Source organism: Cetorhinus maximus, chromosome 10, assembly GCF_964194155.1.
Source record: "Cetorhinus maximus chromosome 10, sCetMax3.hap1.1, whole genome shotgun sequence".
Classification (NCBI taxonomy): Eukaryota; Metazoa; Chordata; class Chondrichthyes; order Lamniformes; family Cetorhinidae; genus Cetorhinus; species Cetorhinus maximus.
Window position 1 is genome coordinate 65,895,249 of NC_135888.1, and position 10,945 is coordinate 65,906,193.

Consider the following 10,945-nt stretch of genomic DNA (forward strand, 5'->3'; position numbering starts at 1 on the left):
TCTCTGTGTTTAATTGACTGCCACCTCCAATCTCCACCCCTCCATCATTTTCACATGGTCCATCTCTGACACTTCTCTTCCCTTCCTTGACCTCTCTGTCTCAATTTCTGATGATAGACTGTCCACCAATATCCATTACAAGCCTACCGACTCCCACAGCTACCTCGACTACAGCTCCTCACACCCCGCTTCCTGTAAGGGCTCCATCCCATTCTCTCAGTTCCTTCGCCTCCGTCGCATCTGTTCTGATGACGCTACCTTCAAAAACAGCTCCTCTGACATGTCCTCCTTCTTCCTTAACCGAGGTTTTCCACCCACGGTCGTTGACAGGGCCCTCAACCGTGTCCGGCCCATATCCCGCGCATCCGCCCTCACGCCTTCTCCTCCCTCCCAGAAACATGATAGGGTCCCCCTTGTCCTCACTTATCACCCCACCAGCCTCCGCATTCAAAGGATCATCCTCCGCCATTTCCACCAACTCCAGCATGATGCCACCACCAAACACATCTTCCCTTCACCCCCCCCTGGCGGCATTCTGTAGGGATCATTCCCTCCGGGACAACCTGGTCCCCTCCTCCATCACCCCCTACTCCTCAACCCCCACCTATGGCACCTCCCCATGCCCACGCAGAAGATGCAACACCTGCCCCTTCACTTCCTCTCTCCTCACCGTCCAAGGGCCCAAACACTCCTTTCAAGTGAAGCAGCATTTCACTTGCATTTCCCCTAACTTAGTCTACTGCATTCGTTGCTCCCAATGCGGTCTCCTCTACATTGGAGAGACCAAACGCAAACTGGGCGACCGCTTTGCAGAACACCTGCGGTCTGTCCGCAAGAAAGACCCAAACCTCCCTGTCGCTTGCCATTTTAACACTCCACCCTGCTCTCTTGCCCACATGTCTGTCCTTGGCTTGCTGCATTGTTCCAGTGAAGCCCAACACAAACTGGAGGAACAGCACCTCATCTTCCGACTAGGCACTTTACAGCCTTCTGGGCTGAATATTGAATTCAACAACTTTAGATCTTAAACTCCCCCTCCCCCCATCCCCACCCCGTTTCTTCCCCCTCCCTTTTTTTTCAATAATTTATATAGATTCTTCTTTTCCCACCTATTTCCATTATTTTTAAATCTACAACTAATACTTTGTTAGTCTTTCCACCCCACCCCCACTAGAGCTGTACCTTGAGTATCCTGCCATCCATTCTTAATTAGCATTTTTCTTAGATAATATCAGCACCTTCAACACCTCTTTGATCCTTTTGTCTGTGACATCTTTTGATTATCTGCTCCTATCACTGCTTGCTTGTCCCCACAACCACCCCACCCTCAACTTCTCTCTCCCCCCGCCCCCCACCTTAGACCAGCTTATATTTCACCTCTCTCCTAACTATACTTCAGTTCTGCTGAAGGGTCATGAGGACTCGAAACGTCAACCGTTTTCTTCTCCACCGATGCTGCCAGACCTGCTGAGTTTTTCCAGGTAATTCTGTTTTTGTTTTGTATTTATTTAGTACTTTGGCCATATCCCCTGCCTCCATGTGTAAATCCCCTTTTTGGTCCCGCTCCTGTTAGCACCTTTTTACTGTTTATATCCCTATAGTAGACTTTTGGGTTCCCTTTTATGTTAGCTGTTATGGGAATATATCTCAACTGTACCCAAACTATGTTTTCTCTAAAGGCAACCCTTAGTTCAGTTACAACTTTATCTCCGATCTTTGATTCCAATTTATCTTTGCTAGATTTATTCTTACCCTATTGAAGTTGGCTTTCCCCCAGTTTGTTGTTCATACTCTGGATTGCTTCTTGTCCTTTTCTATTGCTAATTTAAACCTTATGATATAATGATCGCTGTCCCTAAATGTTCTCCTACTGACATTTGATCCACTTGGCTCACTATCCCCAAGATCCAGATCTAGCATTGTCTTCTATCTCGTTGGATTGAAAACATACTGCTGTAGAAAATTCTCCTGAACACAGTCTAGGAACTCGTCCCTCTCTGCCGTTTACACTAATACTATCCCAGCCTATTTTCGGATTAAAGTCCCCATTATAACTACTCTATAATTCTTGCACTTCTCTGTAATTTCCTTGCAAATTTTGTCCCTCTGCATCTTTCCCGCTAGTTGGTGGCTTACAGACTACACCAAACAATGTAATGTAATTGTACCCTTTTTTTGTTCCTTAGCTCTAGCCAAATAGATTCTATCATTGACCCCTCTGGGACATCACTCTCTCCTGCACTGCAATGTTCTCTTTAATCAATACTGCCACCCTCCCCTTTCCTATCTTCCCTGAACACCTTATATCCAGGAATATTTAATACCCAGTCCTGCCCTTCTCTGACTCAGCTCTTCTTTAACACCACAAAATCATATTTCCATATGGTTCTCTACACCTGAAAATCACTAGTATTATTTACTACAGTCTGCATGTTCACATACATGCACAGTAACCCTAATTTAGATTTTATTACTGTCCCTCTTGCACTAAATCTACCTAATACCTTACTATTTCCTATTTTAGTGCTATTTGTCTCTCCCAATATTCTGCGCACCTTGGTATTCCCCTCTAGGATTACCTACTGGTTCCCACACTTCTCCCATATTCGGCTAAACCCTCCCCAATAGCACTAGCAAATCAACCCACAAGGAAATTGGTCTCACCTCTGTTTAGGTACAAACACATCCAGCCTGTACAGGTCTCATCTCCCCTAGAACTGATCTCAATATCACAGGAATCTAAAGCTCTTCCTGCAGTACCATCTTACAGCCACACATTTATTTGCTTTCTCCTCCTGTTTCGATACTCGTATGTGGTACAAGGAGTAAGCTGGAGATTGCTACTTTTGAGGTCCTACTTGCATATCCTACCTCGCTCCCTACATTCTGATTGCAGGACTACACCCCTTTCTCTACCTATGCAAAACACAAAGGCTGAGAAAAGAAAGCTGGGAAGAGGATGGAAAGCAGGTTGACTTGGGTGAGGAAAAGAAAGAATGTGCATTTATATAGCACCTTTCATGACATCCCCAATGAAGTACTTTTGAAACGTTGATTCAGTTGTTATGTAGGAAACTCAGCTGCCAACATGGGCACAACAAGCTCCCATAAACAGCAATGACCAGATCATCTTTTAGCAATCTCAGTTGAGGATAAATACTGGTGAGGGCACTGAGGAGAACTCCACTTTCTTTTCAAAATAGACCTTTTACTTCTACCTGAAAGGGCAGACGGGATCTTGGTTTAACATTTCCAAAAGACCGCGTGTCTGACCGTGCAGCACTCACTCAGCCCTGCATGGAGCGTCAGCTGAGAATACATGCTCAGATCTTCAGGTAGCGAGCTTCTTCTCAGAGATCAAGCCCAGGGACTATAAAATAGGATCGTGTGCCTCAGTACAGCAATTATCATGATTGTGAATCCAGTTCTAGTGAAGGTGAAAAGAGGATAATGGATGAAGATATCACAGTGGAATCAGTTAGGACTGGTGGGGCCTGGTGATATGTTACTGTTGGAAGCCCTTTGCAGGCAGCCTGATGACCAATTGCAACCAACTTGATAACCGCACCTGCATGTTCTTGTTCTAAAATCCCAAGGTTTAATGTCCTTGCTGTCTTATTCTGTGAGAAACATAGAAGTGTAAAAGAGAGGAAATCAGCTCAAGCCATAGGTCAATAAATGACAAGTCTGTTTTGTGACTCATATGCAGGAGGTAAAACATGAAATGAAAAAGGACACATCCAGCGAAAATGTCATTGCCAATAAGCCTAACGCCGAAACGATTGGCTCCAATCTTAACCAATGACCACTAAGGCTAAATCACATTGTGTAAATAGTACGACACACGGACTTATTATGTTAATAGTCATTGTAATGTCACGAATGGTGCAGGTCATTCAAGACAGTTGTCATTCCAAGTAGGGAGTCATGGGTCATTGAAAGAAACTTCAAAAGAAGCCAGAAGAGAGTTATTTTACTCTTCTTAAACTGTCAAGATTACAAAGTCAAGCGTACAGATTGCCATGAATCCTCTGTTCCCCTCTTGCAGCTTTCTTTCCTATTGTAAAGGACACCGAAATAATGCTTATAAGATGAGCGCAGAAGGAAATAGTATGCACTTATGGCTTATAGCTCTTGATCAGTGCTATGATCCCAGCTGATGTTAATACTGGACAAGTCAGATCCCAGAGTGAAACCTGGCTTTATGGATCCTAACTTTGTTTTTTTTAGAAGCTGTGGAGGAAAGTTATTGAACAAATTCACAGGAATTCACTGATGAACTTTTACCATAAAGAATAAAACATTTATTAAACAAGAAAAAAATAAAACTATATTACACCAAACTAAAAGGTTAGAAAGTTCTCAATAGAAATGTCAAGAAAATGATTCAAACTCACACCATTCCTTTTATCCCAGCAATACCCTTACAGACACAAAAACCCAATGAAGATTTACCACTATCTTAACACCAAGGCTTCTTGCTTGGGCTGGCCCAGTTGCAAACAGTTTTCTTCTGGCAGAATTCGGAGCATTCACAAGATGCTTTTCCCCAGCTGGTGCCTCTCGCTACGACACCCAAAACCGCACTCCAAACTCACTATTACTTCAACTGCAGAGCAAACACGAGTCCCCTAAACTCACTGCCCCAGCAGCCTTGCAGTATTTCTTATCAGAGAGCTTAGAACTCCTGTCTTCCCTCTCTGATATACACACACTAAACTTCTTTTCTGTCTTTCCTGTGTCTCTGTGTGTCACTAGATCCCTATTGCTGGGCAACACACAATGCTTCCTACTTTGTGTTTTTTCCCAAAATCACTAAAATACTAATGCCTTTGTAACCTATCTCTTCAATTCAAGGGTTGTAAAATCTCATTAAAAATGCACGTATACAAACAAATCCAGAAAAATTGCCCTTTTTTGCTAGGGGGCCTTCCAGACTTCCCCAGCACCAAGCTCACAAAAAACCTAAATGAAACTGAAACCATGTTCTACCTTTCTTAACACACAAATATAATATAAATTAAACTTAAAGTTATACATTGTTCCTAATGTCAGTAAAACAGCCAACTAGAGCTATGTAACAGATTAGGAATTCAGGAAGTGAAACAAGACAGGTACATTCCTGACCAGAAATATAGGCTCAGACTCAGGCCCATTATGACTTTGTGCCCTTTCTGTTACGAGCCACCCTTCCCATATTTAATATTGTACATATTCCACAGCGATATCACAATGATAGAAATGTTTCAAATTATGAAAAATGAGAAGTAATAGATAGAAGTAGGCTCTTTCCAGTGGCTGAGGGGTAAAGATGAGAATCTATAGCTAGAAGACTTAAGAGATTTAGAGCAGTGATCAAGAGCAACTTATTTACGCAGCAGGCTGTCAGGCTGTAGAATTCACTTCCAGGGATAGTGGTAGGACACAAAGTTCTCCTGACAAGTGGTCCTTGTATTTTTATCCAAGACAGGCCTCAGACCAGTCATTTACTCCAAATTTTAAGGCAATCGTTCAAGCTAAGGCAAGCCAGGTACTGGGATCAGCAATAGCAGTAAATAAGATCTAACTGTAAGTACTGATATAGTTTCTCCTCAACTAATTCCATCTTTAGCTGAATGTGGCCCAAGCCAAGTGCCAGGATACTGGATCAATGCAAACCATAGAAAATGACATCTGGTTCAAACCGTCACCTTTTTGTTTCTTTGCCTCTTTTGACAGAATGTGATCACACATATTCACTGTTTGAAAGCTAGGTGGGTTATAAACCCCTCCTTTACATAGTTATGTTTTAAGTAAAATTTTGCTATTGGTCAAGTTAAACCAAAAAGGTTTATGATTTATTCTTACAACCTCTAACTACACCATTGGGAAAAGCTGACACAGCCCCACTGTCAACTCAAAAAAACATTTTCCAACGAAAAACAACCCTGAATTAAGACATAATCACCAAGGCCATGGCTTCAACTAGTTTAGTGTAATTCAAATCCTATTTAGTACAGAGCATGAGTATTGCTGAAAAAAGAGACAAGTTGCCCAACCTTATCACCTCGTACTCATCAGGACAAATGCAAGAATGTCAAATTTGGTATAGCTGGTTATAGCTGTATTGGAACAACTTGGTTGGGGATGCAGGTAGTTCTGGAGCACAGGTCTTCAGGCAGGTCTTCAGGACTACAGCTGGGATGTTGTCAGTGCCTTCACAAGGAGTGAATCAAATTGTCTGAAGATTGGCTTCTATGATGCTGGGGACCTCAGGAGGAGGTTGAGATGGATCATCCACTCAGCATTTCTGGTGGAAGATGGTTGCAAAGGCTTCAGCCTTATCCTTTGCACTGATGTGCTCGGCTCTCCCATCATTGAGGATGGGGATATTGTGGAGCCTCCTCGTCCAGTTATTTGTTTAATTATCCATCCCAATTCATGACTGGATGTCACAGGACTGTTGAACTTTGATCTGATTCACTGGTTGTGGGATTGCTTTGCTCTGTATATCACATGCTGCTTCCACTGTTTAGCATGCAAATAGTCCTGTGTTTTAGCTTCACCAGTTGACACCTCATTTTTAGGTATGCTTGGTGCAGCTCTTGGCATACTGTCCTATACTCATTGAACAAGGGTTGATCCCCTGGCTTGATAGTAATGGTGAAGTGAGAGATATGTCAGGGGTTATGAGGTTACAGATTGTGGTTGAATATATTTCTACTGCTGCTCATGGCCCAAAGTGCCTCATGGTTGTCCATTTTTGAGCTGCTAGATCTGTTCTGAATTTATCTCATTTCGCGCAGTTGTAGTGCCACACAACATGATGATCCTTAGTGCGAAGGTGGGATTTCACCTCCACAAGCACTGTGTGGTGGTCACTTCTACCAATACTGGCATGGACAGATCCATATGCGACAAGTGGATTGGTAAAGGTGAGGTGAAGTAGATTTTTCCCTCTTGTTGGTTCTCTCACCACCTGGTGCAGATTAGTTGACAGACACATCCTTCAGCTCAGCCAGTCTCCCAACTTTGGCACATTTCCCAGATGTTAGTGAGGAGTACTTTGAGGAGGCTGTGCTTTTGTCATTTCTGGTGCTTCGGTCGATTCTGGATGGTTTTATTCTAGTTTTATTCTTTTTTAACTTGATTTTGTTTGATACAATTGTGTGGCTTGCTAAGCTGAGCAAAGTTGGTTGAATTTAAATTAAACAATTTTCCTCAGTTTCTTTTTGCAAGTAGAAGGATATCAATGTTGGTTGGGGAATCATACACAATCTCGCTTTTGAAATTCACCATCATTACTACAAGCACAAAGCTAATTACCAACAATTGTAGAGTGAAGCTCCCCCTACTGTTTCATCAAACATTTCCTGGCCAGATATAGTACAGTGACATGCAGGCTAAAGTTCTTCCTACATTGTCCTATTGGGCAGTTCCAGGTCACATAGAACAGGGCTTAGATGCAGAGTGAAGCTTGCTCTATATTACCCTATAAACCATTCCTGAGTTAGGTAGGGCACAGGTTAGATGCCAGGCAAAGATCCTTGTCAAACCTTAACAGCAGAAGAACTCCCCGACCACAGAACCATCCCTATGAGTAAGCCTGCCTGTTCAATAGCAACAATGCCAAATTATGGGCAATTTTGTACGAAGAAATGGCTCAAGACCAGTGAAATCTTATTTCACATAGGACCGTTGCAACCGTCAGAAGAGGAGACTTTCCTTTCACCAATCTGTGCTGGATTTGAAACCATTTCATTTTGTTTCTTGCTAAAAGGTTTTCTGATTTTACTTCCCTAATCACTGACTTTATTGATAAATAGATTTTGAAATGAAATGCTTGAGGAGTCACTGCAAGTAGCATTTCAATTGCCAATTATAACAAGCTGATTAAAACCAGCCAGTAGTCCCCTGAATATGATCATGATGTACATGTGTGAAATGTGTTCATCAATTAAAAACAGATTTTGTCAAGCTGCATTTTTTTTTTCCAGGATTGAAAAATACCAGGTACTTTTTCCATATATCCTACATCAGAACATGAACGCTAACCCAAACCACAAATCCATCCTGGAACGTTTTCAGAAAAACTGATTGAGTGCTATTTGTTGAGAAACTGGATAACACCCTGCTGCTGGTAAAATTCTCTTTGTTGAAGTCAATCAAACCCAGTGAATTTATGACCTTTGCAGGCTGATGGAGTTTGTACAGTTCCAGAGTTCTGATGAATTGCAAACAGAAGCTCCATTGATGGCTCAGTGAGAGGCTGCTTTGGCTTAATAATAGCACTGAATCATTCAATCCAACCTCTCTGCTGAGACAGCTAAACATAGAATCAAATAGAGAATTCTTGGGACCCTCAGCATGGAAACATTCAAGGTCCCTCGGCAACCCCCAAACAATCCCCACCTCAATTCCCCTTCCCACCAGCTCCATCCATTAAACCACAAACACATGAAGAAATAGGCCTGTAAAATGTTTACACACAACTGTCAGTGTTTATATTGTGCCAACGATTCTATACAGTTTTTCTGCATTATGGAGAGCTTTACTGCGGACCCTTGGGTACAGTCTCCATATAGTCCCATGCATTAATTCACCCTTGTAAGTACCAGGATAAATCCTATCAGTTCAGAGAATGTAAGTAGTGAACTTATGGGAAAAGCATTATTTGCAAGTCTCAAATGAAAGGGAGCTGGTAGGAGACAACAACAAAAGGCAGACAAGGTTGACCATGCAAATATATCAGCTGTATGGCTGAAGGATTATGTTGGTAGTGTTAGTTTAGCTCAGCGGTAGCACTCTTTTCTCTGAATCAGTGTGGGTTCAAGTCCCACTGTAAGATCGAGCACCTAATCTAAGCTGATCCTTCAGTGTAATACTAAGGGAATCTTTAAGGTGCTGCCTTAATTTCAGATGAGACATTAAGCTGAGGCTCTGCCAGATAATGCAGGTGAATGTAAAAGATCACTTGGTGCTATCTGAAGAAAGACAGGGGAGTTCTCCTAGTGTCCTGGCCAACAATTATCCCTCTACCAAAAGAAATGATTCCAATCACTGATTTCATTGCTGTCAGTGGGACCTTGCTGTTTACCACATTTGAGCACATAACAATAGTGGCTCCACTTCAAAACTCATTCATTGGCAGCGAAGCACCTAGGAATGTCATGAAAGCTGCTATATAAATGCAAATTTGTTCATTATGATGTAGGCCCTCTTTTCAGTCTGGAGTTTATGCTGGAGCAAAAGGCCATTACAACATTGTTTGTGTCCACCTGAAGTAGCTGATGGTTAATGTGCAGGAGCTAACAGAGCAGCTAGTGAGTGGATGGGATAATGACCTCATATCATATGTAATGTAGAATTTATATTTATACAGATTTATGGAGGCCTTATATTTTAAAATAATTTGATGTTTCATCTGTTATTGTTAGATATTTTGAAACTGCAGAGGAGGAAGAATTTAAGGAGGAGGAAGGTGATCAAAAACCAGCTGAAACCTTAAAATTGTGCAAATAGTGTGGCTGTGATATAATTGTGTTCATCCCAATCACTGCACAGATACATTCCACTGTTTGCAGTATTTAGCATAGGCACATGTTCCTGGCTCAAAAAATTATTTTGAATAATCCACTCAATCTCTATATCCTCACCTCCCCTTTCTCCATTGTCACTAACTTCATCAACACTCCTCCCAAGAGTGGGTGGCAAGAGACCAGAGGCCTCGAGGTCACTTGACAAAAAAAAAGCTGCAAAGGCTTTTTTCTGTGCTGAAAGTTTCATCATTGCTGTATGGGACAGGCTCTGTGGACTAGCTGTCTTTTCCCTGTCCGTCATTTGTGTTTGTCTGTAGTTCACCATTGATGTTCCTGCTGTCAGGTGTGAGAGATCAAATGCAGAGTTTGTAACATCTTCACAGCCATCTGCAGGGAAAGCCCAAAACACAGAGAGAGCCAGCACAAACCAACTTTTTCAAATAAACACTAAAACATTGTGCATCCATTTATACTAATCTGTCGCTGTTGAATTTGACAGAGTTGGTAGAGGGCATTCCACAGGGCAGATACCATACCGACTGTTGTCATGTAAATCCAACCAGCTTGGGTAACCAATATCTGCAGCAGGACAGAAAGGGCAGGTGAATTGAGTTCCTCTCAGGGTGTACACGAGTAGGTAAGTGCTGGTAGTTACTGTGTTGTTGGATATGGCTTCAGCACTTAGAGGTCATCATCTCCATAGCACCCACAATGTTCAACAGCAGCCTTAAACTAATAGTGCCCCTTCCACTAAAGGGCTACTTAGACATGACCTTAAATTATCTTGTTAGTCAAAGAAACCTTATAAAGTCACTAAGGAGAACTATAATGGTGGAATTGAGAACATATTATTTAGTGCTATTTACATTAATTATATTGATATGATTCCTCTGTATTTAGGAGAAATGTGTTTGTGGGGTAGGATCACAGAAAGGTAGAAAGCGCTAGCAAGTCCAAAAGGATGGCAACTCTGCTTTTGTCCAAGACCATGAAGTTGTCTTTAAGTCAACCCACAACAGATGACATAGCTTGGTCACTGCTTCTACAATGAAGCAGAGATGGCCCCACAGGCCTGCTTTGATATATCCAAGGAGGATTGTCATGTTCAATCAATACAGTTATTCAGGTACTGATGAGTGTTAATACATTGACCTGAGATATCAGTGGGCTGGATTTTTCTGGGTTCATCGGGACCCGGATGTCAAGCTCAATTCCAGGTTAGGAAACTGGATGTGGCCACGGCAGGGTCCATTGTGATCTTCCTGGAGATGACCAATTAAGAAGTCATCTCTAGGAGCCCCATGCAATTAAGAACAGAGGGTGGACCAGGGAACCAGCAGGCCTGATCAGAGAGCCCACAGCGATGGCCGGCTGGCTGCCCCACCAGGAGAGGTGGGCACTGTGGAAGCAGGCAGGTGAGTGCATTG